General features: G+C 42.8%; 1 long non-coding RNA gene across 1 annotated transcript; it reads right to left on the reverse strand.

The window, feature by feature from the left end:
• Positions 1-946: 946 nt before the first annotated feature.
• On the reverse strand, positions 947-11,660 carry LOC109644367 (uncharacterized). The gene is made up of 5 exons (XR_002203809.2): positions 11,597-11,660; positions 10,314-10,494; positions 9,918-10,003; positions 7,383-7,473; positions 947-4,344 (listed from the first exon to the last, which is right to left on the reverse strand). It is a non-coding gene; the product is annotated as an uncharacterized lncRNA (long non-coding RNA).
• Positions 11,661-17,898: the final 6,238 nt, after the last annotated feature.

Below are 17,898 nucleotides of genomic sequence, written 5' to 3' on the forward strand. Positions count from 1 at the left end.
AAACATTTATTTTGTGTCTTTAATCACAAATTCTCTGTTTTGTGTCCTGCGCACACTTAATAACAGTTTTCATTTTGCAATTTTGATCAATTGTATTAGGTTCCTCTCCCAAATCCTTTAACCAAGTTTCGTTCAATTGTTTTTGTGTAACTTTGCTGACAATGAAACGAATGAACCAACGAACAAATGAAAACATAACCTTCACGGTGGATGATAACGTTTACTGAAAATATACCAAGACACTCTTGATGACACAGATACAAACTGTACCCAAACGTTGCAGAACCCTGGTGTGAATTATTGATGTGTGATGTGGAACAGGGTTCGGTTCCAACAAGTCAGACTTGTTTAAGAAGAGACAGTTTAAAAAGGGATCAGTCGTAGGAGGTATAAAAAATAAAGTTACACCTAGTAAGTTTGGATTGTAGAGTGCGCCACCCGAGATATCAGACTTTAAATGCTGCTGTGACACTTGTTGCTCCTTCAGGGGTAGAATTCAATTCAATTTATCTAATGACACTTTGTTTTATCCACTTTAACACTTTCACATGTGTTGTAATGATTAAGGTTTTCTTTCGAGATGTTTTACGTGACTGTGTGCCCCAAAATATCCATCAGTGGGCAATGCAAAAGAAAAACTAACTTCCCAAAAGTAAGGAAATTCTGGGAACATTGTTGGAAACATTTTGTTCAGCTTATTTAAAAGCCAATAAGAGATTTCAAGTTAATCTTCTCGTATATTTACTTGTGTTTCTATTTGTTTACAAGCTGCATGTGGCTGCAAGAGGACAATGTAATATTTTACAACATGTACAAGGTAAAACTAGGTCATATATCGATGCAGAGTCTTGGCTCACACCTGTAATTACTGAAAGCCCTTTACTGTCCGAGAGAAAACAGTCACCTGACACACGTAATCATGTGATCACACCTTTTGCAGCCAAGTCAAATATCAGGCAGTAAAGAGCAGCAGCGAAACGTCCGTGGCGACGTTTTACAAGACGCCTTTCTGTCTGTCATCCACGGCACAGCTCCACCAAACCTTTACGGTAAATTCCTCACATAGCCTTTCTAATCGCTGACTGAAGATGAATGGAACTAAAAATAGAAAGAAAAGAACGAGGGGTTGTCATCACAAAGGAGCGTGAGAGGAGAACAGGTTTATTTTCCTGCTCTCTTAACACAATCATCTCAGACTCTGGACCTTTGACCTACAGGCTTTTCTACCGGGAACCAGAATCGTCCTGTGAGCTCAGCAACGTAATTTAAGAGTAGAATTTAAGACTGAGTGGCAGTGGAGGGGTAATGATACTGGTTTATGATCTTTATAATGTGCTTATCTGTCTCTGTAGTTTTGCTTCTCAGGTTCAAGCTCCACAGAAACGAGTCAGAAGCTGAAGGTGGAGTTAAAACATATACGACGATCACACTCGATCTTTCATTCTTATATCTTTTAGTAGACTTTGTTTTTATGATGCGTTTTACGCACCATGTCTCAGCCTGAGTTATCTGAGACTCTGTACATGGCTGCTGCTTTGACAAATGAGAATCTGAATCAGGTTTTTGGCCGGACAGGTTTACACAAACAAGGAATTTGCAAGGAAGTACAAAATAAAAAAATAGGAAACAAAAAAAATATATTAAATCTCTGGCGACCTACTGATGAAAACAAACATTTAATTCACTTTATCTTTTCTGAAGACATAATTTTTTGATGTGAAGTGGAGCTGAAGGAAAACAAGGCGGCTGATTATCAGGTTTATACGACAACATTCAGGAATAACATTGTTGTCTCAGTTTGTCTATAATGTTGATCCCACTCCACATTCACATTATTCATTCATTCATTCACTTAGTGGAGGTCAGGGAAATACTGTTCCTGTCATATGGTCCAGTTCCTATAAGTTATCATGTTCTTATTTGATTCCCTGGCAACTTGATGTTTGCTCTTCTTCTCCTTCTTTAGCAAACAGCCTTAAAACATTTATCCTCCTGTTAAATTTAAATAATAAGAATTGCATCTTTGGAGACTGAATAATTGATGTGGCCGCCCGTGAGCTTCTTGTGAATCCTTTTTATTGTTTTCTCTTTCTTTCCCTTTTCCTCTAAAGCACTTTAAGGAAATCTCCTGGTACAGATTTGGCTAAAAAGACAAATAAGTGGACAAGAGGAACGTTTGTTAGTGTGAAAAGTTGGTGACTTTAAGTATTTTCAAGCCTCTAAATATCCTTCAAATAAAAACCATGAGGATGAAGTTGTGGAGAAATAAACAGCACATGTATTTCCTAAAAAGTAAAGTCACAAACCTCTTGGTGTTGATAGTTGTAGTTTTCATATACAGTCTCATAGCTCCCCCTTGTGCTCACACATCTTTCCTACACCATGAAAGAGCTGCTGTATGAGCTGGTGGAACATACACGTCACATGTAGTGAAGACAAAATAAATCTTCGGCTTCCAGAGAATATAAAGCATCCATTAAAATGTTAAATACCAGCATAAATGATTCAACTTCTCTATGAGCTGTGACCAAATTAATCACTCTGTGGCAAATCAGGAAGATGAGGCACTTTATTAAAATGTACAGCACGATTCCTCATGAGACAAAAAAGACCACGGCCAAAACTGTAATAGCCAATAACTTTTGCAAATTGACGGGCTTTAGGTTTAATAAACAGAGTTCTCATTTTAATTATCCCAAATGAATGTGTCGGATTAATTATCTGCTATAAAAATGTTGAAATGCAAAAAAACCCCTAATTATTCAAAGTTTTACAATGCCCCTTTTTTCCACCAAAGAGTTTGACTTGTTTTTTCTTTCAAAGTAAAGGAAAAAAAAAATCCTCTTTCAACTTCATTTACCAGGCGAAACAATGTAGTGTGGGCAGAGCCGCACATCTCCAGTGGCCAATTTCTGGATTTGAGACTTAACTCTGGGGATTAGCTGGAAGAGCAGTTAATTGCTTTAAACCAATGACGCTGAATTAAGCCTTTGATTTTTTTTGGACTCCTTTTATGATCAGACTTAGAACGAAGGGAGGAAGGGATGGAGGAGAACAAAACGTGAGAGTGAAGGAGGAGAGAAGACGAAGAAACGACCACATCACATTAACGCCGCGGCTACAGCGTCTTTCATCACAAGGTTATGATATGAAAAGTGTAATTTACAGGAGGAGGAGGAGGAGGTGGAGATCAGATGACTAATTACACTCTGTTCACAAGCCTGGAGCAGTGCACTCTGGGAAGCAGCGCAGGGCAGAGAGGCTCTGATCAGCCAGCTGAACGAAGCATCAAACACGAAGCATCAAACACACCCAACTCTTATTTTGATTTCCATTTCTGACTCAGCAGGTGGGTGAGTGTGTGTGTGTGTGTGTGTGTGTGTGTGTGTGTGTGTGTGTGTGTGTGTGTGTGTGTGTGTGTGTGTGTGTGTGCATGAAGGTGAACAGGGAATTCATCCATCATGTTTTTTTTCTGTCTCTATCTCCATCCGTAAGAATAAAGTGAATTTTCTGTTTCAGCCTTTGTGATCATTAGTTCCGCTCAAATCTCCGTTTCTATGACAACAGAGATGAGTCGTCTCAGTTTCCAGTCTGTGTTATTTCTATTTTTTTTTTTTTTATTCTTCTCAGGCCCAGATTAGATTTGAATTTTCTGCTACCAAGAAAAGTCGTGAGGTCACATGTTGAAATGACCTCTCAATCGTTCTGCATCTACATAATTTACGTAAAAGGCATTTATACACACAATGAATGCATTATTAAGAAAAATATATACTATATATATATATATATATATATTACAGTGGTTTTAACTCCTGAAAACAATGATGCTCAGTTCTGATCAATTTAAAATGTTTTCCTGGTTGTGTGTACCTTTGAATTTCTTTGTTTGCAATTATTTAAATGAACCTTAAATGTTTTCTTCTTGTGAAACCAAATTCTCAAAGTGGGAAAATGTATTAGAAAATCTAATTTGTAATCTTTGTGTCATGTCATGTTATTATAATTATTAACCACTAGATGTCACTAAACTCTACACACTGAACCTTTAAGACACCCAACCACTTTTGTGCACAAGACAAAAAAATACCCTAAATTAAATGTTTACATTCTTGTGGTTAATTCAGTTTTCTTTGAAATTAAAGGAACTCATTTCATTGCTCCTCCACTGAGTGTCAATCAACTTCCTTGTTCCTCGATGTCTGTCTGCTCTTTGTGTTGGTTCTGCAGGACAAACCAGAATCTGGCATCCACCACTGATTCTTTAGATCTTTTGTTTTTCATTCTCACCAAAGCCAGAAATATATCTCTCTGTGATGTCTCTCCATCTGTGTTTGGCCACTTCTTCATAAGAAAGAGGAAGAAACAAACAACTTAAAGCCCAGAAACTGAAATGTTCTTATGATCAGTGTTTTTTCAATAAACACCCACTTTCCTGAAAACCTACAGCAAAGGCTTTCATATCAGCTCCTCGTGGGAACATCTGAGCCCTAACAGTGCAGATAGATGCGTGCACACGCACACACACAAACCTCCCCCTCCCTTCACTCCCCCCCTGTGCCCTTCCCTCTCTCCCACCTGTCTGTCAGAAAAGACCCGAGCCTCACGAGTGTGTGATGCTGCCATCAGCCTAATTATCAGGGTGGAAGGAGGCACAACACTTCAGCAACAGTTCTCCAAATGTCCTCTACTGCCACACACCACCCTCCCTGAGGAATAAGAGTGAGAGTGTGTGTGTGCGTGTGTGTGTGTGTTAACATGCACGTTTGACTGTTAAATTGTGTCTGTGCATCAAGATTAAAAAGTACGCGGACACCTGAACGTCACACCCGTGAGCGACTGCTGACTCTTTTATTTCGTAACCACGGGAAATTTCTCAAAGACAAATCACTGCTCATGCTCCGAGCTCTGGAGCCAATGGGAGCGTTTGATTTTGAGATTTATTTTAAACCTCTTTGTTCAACGTGTTGGGTAATTTTTTAAAAAATATATTCAATAATGAGATAGTTTTGTCAATAAGCAGATTAAATCACTGATGTTATGTCGCGGCCTGTGCGTTGCCTTGTTGACTGTATCTAACGCTTCCTGAGGAGGGACAGCGCCCTCTGATAGAAACAACCCACGACAACAGAAACCATCTTTATTTGACGCTAACTTTGTCTTGTCTAATTTGGTCCCATCTGCTAACATGGAGGAGGCAGAATTATGACCTGTACTGCATCCAGCCACCAGAGGGCGCTTGAGATCGTTTCAAATAAGGGTGATGAATACCGTGGTTGAACCAATCTGCTCTCGTTTGTTCTCTCGACGTCTCTCTCGTCTTCAGTATCGTTATCGTGGCCGCGCTCCGGCCAGGGTCTCTGCAAATGGGAAGAAATCAGAGGCGTCGTGATACATTGATCGCTCCGCTGACCTTCTGCGCTTCACCTCCTCCGCTGGAAACAGGCCTTCGAGGCAGAGACAGCCCGAGAGTCGCCGCAGCCATTATCAAAATCATAATTCATCTTAACGTTAAACTGCACAGTGTTTTCAGATTGATGGCCGACATCAGAGCGGCCGCCTGTGCGAGGGGCCTGGCGGAGGCTCAACCTTGTGATAATGTTTCATTTCATCCTCTCCTTGTCTTCCTGTACAGTAATACCTCAGCTAGATCATTTGGCCCATAAAGCTTAAGACGTTCTGGGAAATTGGATTTAAAGCTGAGTGAAGGCCCGGAGGCTGTAACACGGGGACGTTTGAGTACGAAAAAAAAAGTCTTCCTGTGGCTCTTTTCCCTCCATTCTTTCCTTTTTTTTACATTTTTCTATCAATTATTTAAGGCGTACAGTGGTGTGCAATAATATTTCTGTGCTACATTTTTACGAGGAGCCGCTGTGACTGAATGCGGCGCGGTCGCCTTTAAACTTTATGAATTCATCTATTCTCCCTCTGACACTTGAAGAAGCTGCGGCATTAAAATCATTACCCTCCCTGTCTCTCGTCTCGGCATCACGAGCAATAGAAAAGAGAACATGACAGAACGATTGTCGGAGACAAAGATCATAAAGATCATCATAGATCAATATCAAGGCAGGAAAAATAATCTGTGAAGAGATGTAAAGACAGAACCTTGGAAAGTGCCTCTGAGGATTTAAGTGCAATGTGGCGTCAGGGTTAAATATATGAGTGTACGAGAACCACACAGCGGCTGCTACTCCTGCTTTCTCCCCATTTCCTCCTGCTCGACTCCCCGTGGTGGGTCAATAACTCGGGAGCCGGATCTCGGGGTGGGGGGTGTTAGGGAGCAAGATGGAAGAATGCAATCTCGTCGCTAAGCCTGGACCCCCTCCGGAGCTCAGGACTTGATATTTCATCCCGCTCTGTCAGCCGGCGCCCGCAGCCCCTGATCCCCACCGCCCTTCATCAGCAGATGCAGCATCTCTTCAGGTGGTTTCACTTAGAAGCACAGTGGATGTGACACGAGTTGCTCATCGGTCAGCGCCCAGAGGTCGGCGCCTTAACAAGCCGATCACTGAGGGATGTGTCAGTCAGGCCGCCTCTGGGCGAAGGCCCCCGGCAGTGGAATCAGTCTTTAATGGTAAATGACGGATCATTATTTATTTATGGGGCTTTTGGAGAGAAGTCGCCGTCATTATCCAACACACACACAAGAACAGAAGACATTTTCCCTGGTGGCTGGCTGCAGTATCGCTCATAAAGAAATCCAGCCTCCTCCATGTTTGTTGATGGGACATGGACCAAACTAAAAAGTGCACATTATATAAATTTTTCTCAAAGATGGTTTCAGCCATCGTAGTTAGTTCTGTTTCTGATGAGTTTGGTTTTCATCACTTATTTGATGCTTCAAAATAAGAGAGAATGACACATTTGGTCGAGTGCGTGTATCAGGAGGTTCATCGCCTAGTGGGAGGAAGTGCAGATGCATCATCCATTTTTATAAAGTGTCTATGAGAAAGAGTAAAGAACGCAAATAGTTTAGTCGAGCACATTCCTCAGACCCATGAATTATTCTCTGGGAAACTGGTCGAAATGTCCAAGAAACTGATTAAAATAAATCCTGGATTCTCACCTTTGTAAACTTAAAGGGTTCTTTCTTAGCCAGTGAACCTCCCGTCCACCAAGTTTAGTGGAAATCTATTCAGAGGTTTTTGTGCAATAAAGCTTAAAAACAAACAAACCAGTGGACTCTGGGAAAAAACCTGACCTCACTGGCAGAGAAAACTAATCAGTCTAAAACATCGAACCGAGCATATTTTTATATAGAAATTTAAAATCGAATCTCTTACCCATGTATTTGCTCTAAATGATCACTTGTGTGTGTGTGTGTGTGTGTGTGTGTGTGTGTGTGAGTGGTAAGAACCTTTAACATCAGAATAACTTACTCGGGGTCCCAGCAGTCGGTGCCGGAGTGATCCAGGGGTCAAGACTTCCAGCGTCCACATCAGACGGCAGAGGTGACGATGGACGACCTCCCTGCAGCAGCACAAAGATGTGAACCTCAACATCTGACATTTGCTCGCCCGTAAGAGCCCATCAATATTTATAAGCATCAATATTCAATATGCTTTCATTATGATAATTCATCATTTCACAAGATAAACCAAACAAAAAACTTTACAGTTTGAAAATGGGTTAATAATTAATTCACTGATAAATAAAACTGTCTGAGCCGCTGAACAAGCACCAGATGATACCTCTGTATTTTTATGGAGGTTACGTATCCATCTGCCGTTGTTTGTTACGGAAGGATTATGCAAAAACCGCTGGACAGATTATTATGAAACTTGGTGGAAGGATTCGACGTGAGTCAGGAGGCAGATTTTAAAAAATGCTGATTTGTGATTTCTCAGAAAGTAATTTGTAGACCCTGTTTAGGGGCCTGAAATTCATGAGTATGTGCAGTTTAAATTAAAAATACAGCTCTTCTGAATTTAGATGCGGTTTAATGAGGGGACTGTTGGGTCTTGGTGGAGGGATGCGCTCTGAACCTGCCATTCTAAACCTCTTCTACACAAAAATCAGTGAGTGTGCGCAGGTTTCTAACGCAAAAGAGGAATAACAAGTGAATTTTCTCTCAAGACTTGCATGAAGGGTAAAATACACACGAGCCGTCCCTCTAAAAGCTTTGCTTCGCCGTCACCTGGTGTCAAACAGTGCTGTCACTTCCACGCTTCCAGGCTTTATGACCACGTCCGCTCTGCACACACATCAAACACAATATGAATCCCTCATCCTCTTTTCTCTGCCTCACACATGTGGCTGCCGGTCGCTCCGAGCTCTTTTCATTATCGACGGGGCCATTTGTCTGCCCGGGCGGATGCTCTGCGAGATTAGCATCTGTCAGATGTCAGGTAGCGGCCTGCGAACAGGGATGGTATTTTTCTACCGGTTACTGCCAGAAAACACGAGCGTGCTCTGGCAGTAACGCAGCGTCAGAGGAAATGCATGTTGAGCTGAGAGGTGATGTACAATGAACACAAGCTGCGGAGCGAAGATTTATGTCGGTGGAGTAGAAGCACGGACGCTCACAACATTGTCGACCCTTATCACTGAAAGCTCTCCTGACTCCTTCGGTGTCCATCTTCGTTTTTTTTCAATGTTGCATCTGTTGCGTGTTGTCATCAATGCGTCCACTCGCTTGTTAATCCCTGAGGATCTGTTTTATCTCATGGGCTCGTTCGGACATTATCCGGAGTTCAGTTCATGTCTGAACGCAGCTTTAGATGTTCTTGTTTTGCCATTTATTCGTCTGCTCACCATATTCTGCGACATCACACCTGTCACAACATAATCTGTGATTTGCACTTTTGCTCAAACGGTCCTTGTGGATCAGGCAGCGTTTCCATCACTTCCTCTACAGGACGTCAATCACAGAGCAGGAAAAGTGTTGCTTTTGTGAACCTCAGTTTATTGTCAGCAAACACCCGAGCGTCTAACGAGGCAGATTTGTCAGAGGAAACTTTCACTGCGTTTTTTCCAGAAAGGTTAGCTCTGGTTCACACGGCATCAAACGGAGCCCGGTGTGTGAAAGAAACAAAGTGAAAGCATCGGGGGGGAATGTGTCATTGTCAGATGTTTTGCATTAAATATTCAGCGATCTGCCTGTTTGTTTCTCCTTTGTTTGATGTTTGCTGAGGTGTAGTAACACATCTGTTTGACATGAATCCAGCAGATGAACGCTGACTGACAGAAAAGGTGGGAACACTCGGAGCGCGGCGATTCCTCAATATCAGATGCTTCGTGTTTTTTTTCTCCTCCTGTGTCACACAGGGTGCGGTGATTCTTTTGAAAAATGCATAAAAAAAACCCTGTGTCCTCATTTGAACAGGGAGAGTTTGATCGCGATGATAAGAGAAAATACAGCGGCGTTACACCAGAGTCAGTGAAATGATTGAAGCAAGAGGTAAAAACTTTTCACATCTGATGTTTCAATCCGACTCTAAATCCACAAACCATTTATTGTGAAGGTCAAACGTCTTGATATTTCCCATCTGGCTTCTTTCAAGACCTTCCTGCATGAAGCTTTCTGCAGCAACAACTCCACAAACTGCACAATGGTGAAGTGTATGAAGACTGTACGTTTGAAGGTTATTTACTGAACCTGACAGACTGAAGGACAAAGCAAAAGCAGCTGCGTTTATCACGTCTCTTCGGAGAGACTAACAAACATGCGGGAGCTTTGTAGCTGCTCGGATGGAGATTCTCTCCATCTGTTAACACGGAGGATCATCTGAAGGTTCTTGTTTGAAATTAGACGGCTAAACAAAAATAATAAATGCATGCACTGACTTCAGAAATCACAGAGATGTGTTTGGGTATGTGAGCGTGCAGCGATGAAGAGGAAGCTCAGTCTCCAGGATCATTACGACAGAGCGAACTGTAATTCTCCTTATGAAAACATTTTATTGTCGCCTCACCTCAGTTCTTCACTCGGCAGCTGGGAGGTCAGTATGATGGTCAGAGGTCAGAGGTCGTGGGTTAGGGTCACCTGATCAGCTGGTCCCTGCAGAGGACATAGCGTGATTAGCCTGAATTAGCAGTGATTTAAAGGCACAATGGGAACATGAGCTAAGCGTGATTAAATCTGAACTATAATAAGGACACATGTTGGTTTGACTTTTTTATGTTACACATTTTTATGTAAACTGCACATTCTAGTCTATTGTGATTGTTCGAGGGAATATATCACATTTACGGACATGAGCAGGGAAATATATAACATTTCAACACTATCACCGTCTATAACCTCAGGTATATATATTTTTTTAAATGAACACATCTCAGAAAGTTTTAGAGAGCAGATAAAAACTTACATAAAGTTACAGTATGTGGCTCCAGCTGTTGATTGAAATAGATCTGTGAGTTCTGCCTCATTGTCCTGAATGGCTGAGGAGAAACTGGGAGGTTTCTTCCTCCTCCTCCTCCTCCTCATCCTCTTCTTCCTGCAGGAGGTGGAAGTATCTCTTCCTCCTCTTAATCGTCGACGCCAAATGTCTGCAGAGCAACAACACACAAGTGAAAGTCATAAATACAGGGTGTCAAGGCTTTAATAATGATGTATGTTCACTGTTCACAACGAACCAAAATGACAAATGAAAGGAAAAGAGAAATAAATTACACATAAACCATAACGGACGAGCCTCAACATTAATCTCCTGTCTTTGTCAGAGACATAAAAACACCATCAAAGCTGATGAGTTATTGTAAAAGTACACGTCATTAGAATAATCCCTCACAACGACACACACACAACAAACAGCACACGTCTAAATCAGAGCACAGCGGCGGCAGGAAGACACAATGACACCTCACTAGGGCATCATGGGAGAAACGTGTCACTTCTGGTCGTATTAACGACTTCATTACAGCAATTTACTTTCCAACCGGAACCTTTCCTCCAACGCCGCCTGTTTGTTTTTCTCACAGTCAACGTGCAATTACCTTTGCATTAATGCGGCACCGGAAAATTAAGAGACGCAACTGTTGAGGTGACTTTGCCAAGAGAGAAGACGACACACCTCCGAGCTACTTAATCATTTTATACGAGCGACTTTTCTTCTCGAGACGGTTGGATTATAAAAAACACAATACATGAGAACAGAGTATATTTATTCTTATCGTTACAGTTTGTGTTGTAAATTATATCAGAAGCACAAACACCACCACCGTCTTTAACCTCGGGAATAAAACGTGTTCGATTAACCCCCGTCAGAAAGTTTTAGGAGAAACATTTAAAAACAAACATAAAGTGCCAGAAGTTCTAAACTCAGCTGTTGTACCGGATAGAAATAGATTCTATAAATGTTCAAAGCAAGTGATGCCAGCGAGTTCAGTGCTATCCCACTGATCACCAGTGTGTGGCAGTGTCATGTGGTCACACACACACACAGTCCTTCTTGTCGTGTGCTATGCTAACATCGGTTGCACCACCTCAGTGTCATTAGCATGGCTGTAGCTTTGGCCAGCATGGTAGCATGTTAAGCTAGCACTCACACAAACAATTGAATCTTGATAAACTGTCTTTAGACACAGAGTCACAACATGTGGTAAATAAACTCAAGACATGTCATTCAGTGTGTTTGCCCCCCCCCCTCACCTCATGCAGGGTTTCCTGGTTCCTCTGTCAAACAGCAAGTGGAGGATTCCAACTCCATTTGTAGGGGGGGGGTAACTGGAGTGTACCACATGACAGCCAGTCCAGAGGGGGAGGGGGGTTCACTCTTTTAATTGCCCATATAATGGAGCATAGTGATATTTCTGTGATGGACGTATAAATGTTTTTAATGTGTTTATTAGTGTGTATATTAGTGTGTATATTAGTGTGTATATTAGTGTGTATATTAGTGTGTATATACCTCGAGTGCACTGAATGCGAGTGAAGATGATCATCCATTTTCTATTTGCACTGTGGGATCTGTTTCATTCATATTTGCACGTTGCATTTTTAACCCGCTGTCTATTTATTCGTCCTCACGCATGTGTTCCACTCTCGGTTGCACTGTGGGACCTGTTTACCTTTCCTTCCTGCATATCTTAGCTGGCCGTTTATTTATCGGTGTGTGTGGGGGTGTGTATTACTTGTAATATTACTTTCGGGCTTCTTTGGAGGTGGGTCAACTATCCTATGAATGTTGTACGATGACAATAGAGTTTCTATTCTATTCTAATTTCACATCTTGTGGAGATTTGTTAATTGATTTTGTCTTTATGGTTTGTCTTGTGGGAGGGGCTTCCGATATATATATATCGGTACTAGGTCCCAGGTTTATTAGGCCTCAATGACAGTTTTCCAGAGCGGTAAACTTCCTGTTTTATCCAACAAGTGGAGTGGGGGGGGGGGGGGGGGGGGAGGACAAGCGGAGGAACAAACGCCTGCATGTGCTCCAACCCTCTGCTGCTGCACTTGGTATTTGTTATCTAGCGAGCAGCTGGCTGGTAATATTTTGTCCACAAGTGGAGCCAAGCACTTCAGCCTAGGAGGGGGGGGCACTTCACTGCTGCAGCATGTTAATCTGGCTCGGAGACGTGTCTGTTCTATTTGCATGTCACCACACCGCAGCTATTACTTATTAATCTTCAGATGTGACATCGAGGTCTAAAATGCTTCCGTCTTAATTTAACTGTGTTTCAATCAGCGCCGCTAATGACTCGTAGCTTCGAATGTGCTGAAAACTTTCTTTCCCCACTGGAGTAGCTGCCGGCTGCCAAGAGTGTGGGAGGTGGCTCAGTGACCTCGCCTCAGACGTGACTAATTTCGTTAGCTCTATGTGTTAAAGTGCCTCTTTCACTTTTGTTCAGCTAATGTTTTGTTTTTTTCTCTCCTTGCTTAATGTCGCAGCCAAGTGGATGTTGTTCTGCGTCCGTTTGACGAAACCGCAGAAAGTTGTCGAGTCAGACGGAGCGGCAGCGCTCAGCGTGACGAGGGAAAAGAAAAGGTAATTGAGATGAAGAAATGCATCATCAATATGTAAACGCACAATGAAAAGCTTTGTGTTCGCCAGCCAAGAAGCTCTGGGTTGAAAGCCCATTGTGTCTTCTCTCCTCACCGCCGTCTCTCCTCCCAGTCAATAACAAATTATTCATCTTTGTGAGAGTGAATCATGACCACAAATTAGAGGCTGGCTTGAAAAGCTCATTAAAGATGACAATGCTTGGAGGGAGGATTTGTAACGTAAAAAAAATGTCGGGGTTTCTGCACAGGGGGAAGCGTGGCGGACATTTTTTAACCGACCAGATCATGGGAGACCTTGGGTGACAGCTTGTTGCCAGGCAACAAACAAGACAGGGTTCATGGTAGGTGAGGGATCTTTGCGGTGATTAGACCAATTAAGATACGGAGGGTGAGTCTGCTCATCACTTCTCTCATGTGATCTAATGTTTGTGAATAAAAGCCATACAGGGATTTTTTTTCGTGATCCTCAAGTTCAAAAACGTTTCTCAGCCAAACTCAAATTATGACGATACAAGTTTTATTTATTTAGATCCGTCGGCTTCAGTGTGATGAGGAACAGGACTCGCAGTAGTGTTGACAAGGCAGCGTGGGATGCTTCGTGTCAACATCGCCGCAGACAAATGGCGACGAGTGCGACGACACAAGCTGGTGCAGTCATAAATGACAAAGTACCACAGGCGGCTGGAAAGAGCCAAAACTCTCTCATTAGGCTCCGCAGCGTCAACGGAGGCAAAAACAGAAGGAAGCACGAAACCAAGCAGAACTCTCACGGAAGATGAATACGCCAGATTGGTTCATTCAGCATTTGTTTGCCAACAACATGCTCGGCACAGAAATGGATTAAACCCATAAAATCAGCACAGTGAAGTTATGTGATGGAAATAAACTCATGGTTGTGGTGCAGGAACTAAAACGTAATTTTAACTCTGGGGCGTCTCTCAGTCAAAACAGCAAAAGACCTAGTTTGATGACGTTGTGAAGCAGTGAAGGATCATGGGAGCAGGTCCAGCAGAAGGCAGTGAATGATCGTGATCGACTCAAACTGACTGACAAACTGTGTTTTTCCTCCATCATACGTCAGGAAGTCACAGCAGAGACGGACAACGCGACAAGTAAAATGAATTAAACTTTGTTGTAAACACTTTGAATTGAAAAAGAGCCAAATGCTGCAGTTGTGTCTGGGTTCTGGGGATTTTCTTCAATTACCTGACGAGCTCCTGTTGTACAGAGGAAGATTGGAGCCATTTAAAATGCATTGTAAAAAATGTTTTGGTTAGAAGTGAGTCCTGGGTTTACTTCTGCTCTTTGGATGAGACGCACGAGGACAGAAAAATCCAAGAAAGACACTTTAAACAATGAAGATAATGAAAATACCGTCATTGTTGATAATCAAGGCATCAGCGTTGTTTAAATAATGTCTGTAAAATGATGTGGAAGCAGAAATGTCCCCTCAGTAAAATGTAAGTAAAGCGTGTTGTGTAAAACCAATATCCTCAGCATGGTGAGAGTGCACTACATAAAATCTGTTCAGTGATTTGGGTGAAGTGACTCTTGCTGCTGAATATTTAATAATCAAGTGGTTCATATTCCCATTTATGAAATTTGATGTTGCTGAAAAACAGATCACTACACGTCAAATATTTCCACTTGACCGTCCAAGCGGAAAAAAACTAAACCGGGCTGAATGAGAGGTGGTGAGATGTGTGAGCTCTCCACAGGTGAACCGACAGAGAATGAGCTGCCATTTGGCCCGAAAGCCATCAAATCATTACTCCTGTATTCACCAGCAGGGATAAACAGCCTCGACTCATCCGGGGGTTAGTCTCTCCTGTGAAAATGGCAACCTTTCCCCATAACACCTGTATGAATAATTCAGCACTCTGGGCTCTATCAGAGGCTGTCAGAAATGTCAGCCGCTGCGAAGTACCCTTGGCTGCCCCCGGAGGAAGTTGTCTCTACACCCTGTAGTGGGGTTAGGGGGTTGCACACACACACACACACACTGGACCAAATGCCACAGCGTCCTCAGTGCCAGGTCTCCACTGCCTGCAGGACTCAAATCTCTGAAAGGCGAGCATATGTATACGTGCAGCGAGCAAACTGTTGCTGTTTTGTAAAATGCGAGTTTTTCCATAAATAGGCGTCGCAGCAGTCCTCGTCTGTTCCAGGGGAAACTGTGGCTCGACACCACATATTCATATCAACGCATATTTATATTTGATAAACACCCACAGATGTGACTCTCGCTTGGCATAGCCCGGATTCTTCCTCGAGGAAATCACGTCGTCTGTTTTTTCCTGCCTGGGTTTGACAAATTGGCAAATTCTAAAAAGAAAGTGCAGAGAAACAGAGAGATAGTAAAAAAAATAAATAAAAAAGAACGAGCAGCTTCGTGTCGTCTGAGCTGTTTGGGAGCGCACGGCACCTCTTCACCCGAGGAAGACTCATCCCCATGTGACCTCTGCAGGCTGGGCAGCAGGCCAACTGCAAGAATAGTCTCTAATATGGAAATGACAGATAATCAGGCAATTAATCTCCACGTAATTAACTGCAACCAGTTACAAAAAACTCCTTAAGCAAGATAAACTGATGTTTTGTTCAGTGTAAATGAGATAACAGGGTGTGTGTGTGTGGGGGGGGGGGGATAAATGTGGGTCACACCTGACTTCCTCCTGTGGAATCTGGAAGATCGCTGTGAACGGACGATCTTTGCTGGGTCGTCTGTGGTCGCCTATGAATAGAGCGAAGACAGAGAGCAAAGACGCACGAGGTGGATGTTCTAGAGTTTTCATTTTAAGAATATTTTTATCTATTTTCTACAATCTGCAGAGTTTAGAGGACCTTACTTACTGAAGAAGACAAACGGAGATAGTGAGAATAAAACTGAAATATTATGGGAATAAAATCTTTTTCAGGAAATAAGCAGAAAGATGAACCTGCACATGTTGCAGTCGACTGAATGCGACTCAGCCTCGCTCATCTTTCAGCAAAATAAACAATTTATTTAGGATTCCTTATGGTTTTATTTATGAAAGTAGTGTTAGCTTCAGTAAAGCTGATCTAAAAACAGATTATTTATTGTTTCAAATATTTTTAAGCTTCCAGTTCGAATCCCTTTATGGCCATTCAAAATGAATCCCTGTGGTAGGTCACCGATGTGCTGTGGAGCCAAACTTACATCTGCTTACATTTATTTCTAATGGAGAGTAAAGTACCAAATATATTAAACAGAATTTAATGGAGAAGTTCAGTCGTAAAACGTGATGTACTGGGTTTTAATGTTGGGAGCTGGGAGGGGAAAACTGTACGTTAAGTGGTTTTATTATTTTAAAAGAGTATTGATAATGAATATAATTAAAAATGCTACTCCCCTTAGGTTATTATAGCTTTTTAGATTTGTGGTAAAGCTACAATGAACTGGACAAGGACCAGGCAGAGCGCCCGTCTTCAAGCTAAAACATCCAAAGGAGAAGGTGTCGAGGATCGTGGAAACGCCACGGCCGTCATATTTCACCGAGAGGCTTCTCTGAGCGAATCCTGCCTCTGCTCCGCCCCACCGTCCCTCTTCATCGTCCTCCTCCTCCTCCTCCTCCTCGTCATTCCCTTGTCTCGACACGCTTCTGTTGATGGATGAGCTCATTTGCTGCAAATCTCTTTCAAGTCAAACTGGGACACTGGTGTTGCCCCTCTGCTCCGTCAGTAGACGGAGGGAATAGAGACCTCATCGTATGAATCACTGTACGAGCCCGTGTGAAAACGCACGCGATAAACACACGCTCCGTTCACACATGTAATGGAAAAACTGGAGAACATTTCAGAAATGGTCTCTTAGCGTCTGTGTTTCCTGCAGCACCGGGGAGCAACACACCAACACCAATGTTGTTAGTATTGCATTTGTCTTAACGGCCCCACAGAGAGCTGAATCAAAACCATCGTAAATGTAATAACATCGCACAGGAAACCGCAGAAGATGAGATTGCCTTGTTTCCCCTCCTTGGTGATTCACGGCGTGTTCTGGGCCGTTCCTGTTCGCTGTAGTCATAGAGACAATGGATTGGCAGCAGGCTCGACCAAACCAATTCAGCAAACGCGTTTCTTCAAGCGATAGCATCGTTTTGTGTTGGATCTAAGTTCAAGCGCTGTCGCTCTCCATCTTTTCCTGACTCATCCCCGGCTGCAATTACTCGCCCACCAAAGTATTCGTTTCCATGGATCGGCCCGTCAGTTCTGAGGCGTCAGTTTTGATACGAGCCACGTCTCTATTCGCCGGCGAGCTGGCCCGCCTCAGAGCCGGCCTCACAATAACCATGATGAATACAGTGTCCACAGGAACCAACCAGCCGTTTGACACTTCATCCCCCTTGATGCATTGCTGTTATCCTGTGGATCCATGGCGGGCTGTTTGAAGCCTTGTGATTCGCTGTTGCAGAGCCCTCCCCCTTTGCACAGGTGACTTATCATGTTACAAAAGGCATTGGAGGGGGAGGGGTCGGACACAACACGTTACGGATTAGGAAAACGTTCGAATGAAACTGGGTCATGTTTCTAGTCTGAAATGTGCTTTCAGATTTTTCAGGTTTATTTGTGACGTGCTTGAGAGTGAAGGAGGATCAGCGTCCTTTAGAAATAGATGAAGTGAGGGGAAGGGACCACTCTGGAGGGAGGTGGGGGGTGGGGTGCTATAGAGAGATGAATGAAAGATAAAAACCCTGCAGTGAAATTAAAGGATTCACACACACAGACATGAAAATATCAGTTGAGAAGAGCTTAGGCAGGGAGGAAAAGCATCAGGGACCACGGAGACTTTCTGATCTTCAGCAGCTGCCAGACTTCCTTCAGATGAGGCATTTTATATTTTGGGTAAGAAATAAATAGCGAGTGATCTTTGAAGTGAATCCTGACGCAAGAGATCAAAGCGATTGAGATGATGTGTTTTCAGGGGCTGT

This window comes from Paralichthys olivaceus, chromosome 4 (genome assembly GCF_024713975.1).
Source record: "Paralichthys olivaceus isolate ysfri-2021 chromosome 4, ASM2471397v2, whole genome shotgun sequence".
In the NCBI taxonomy this organism is placed as follows: domain Eukaryota; kingdom Metazoa; phylum Chordata; class Actinopteri; order Pleuronectiformes; family Paralichthyidae; genus Paralichthys; species Paralichthys olivaceus.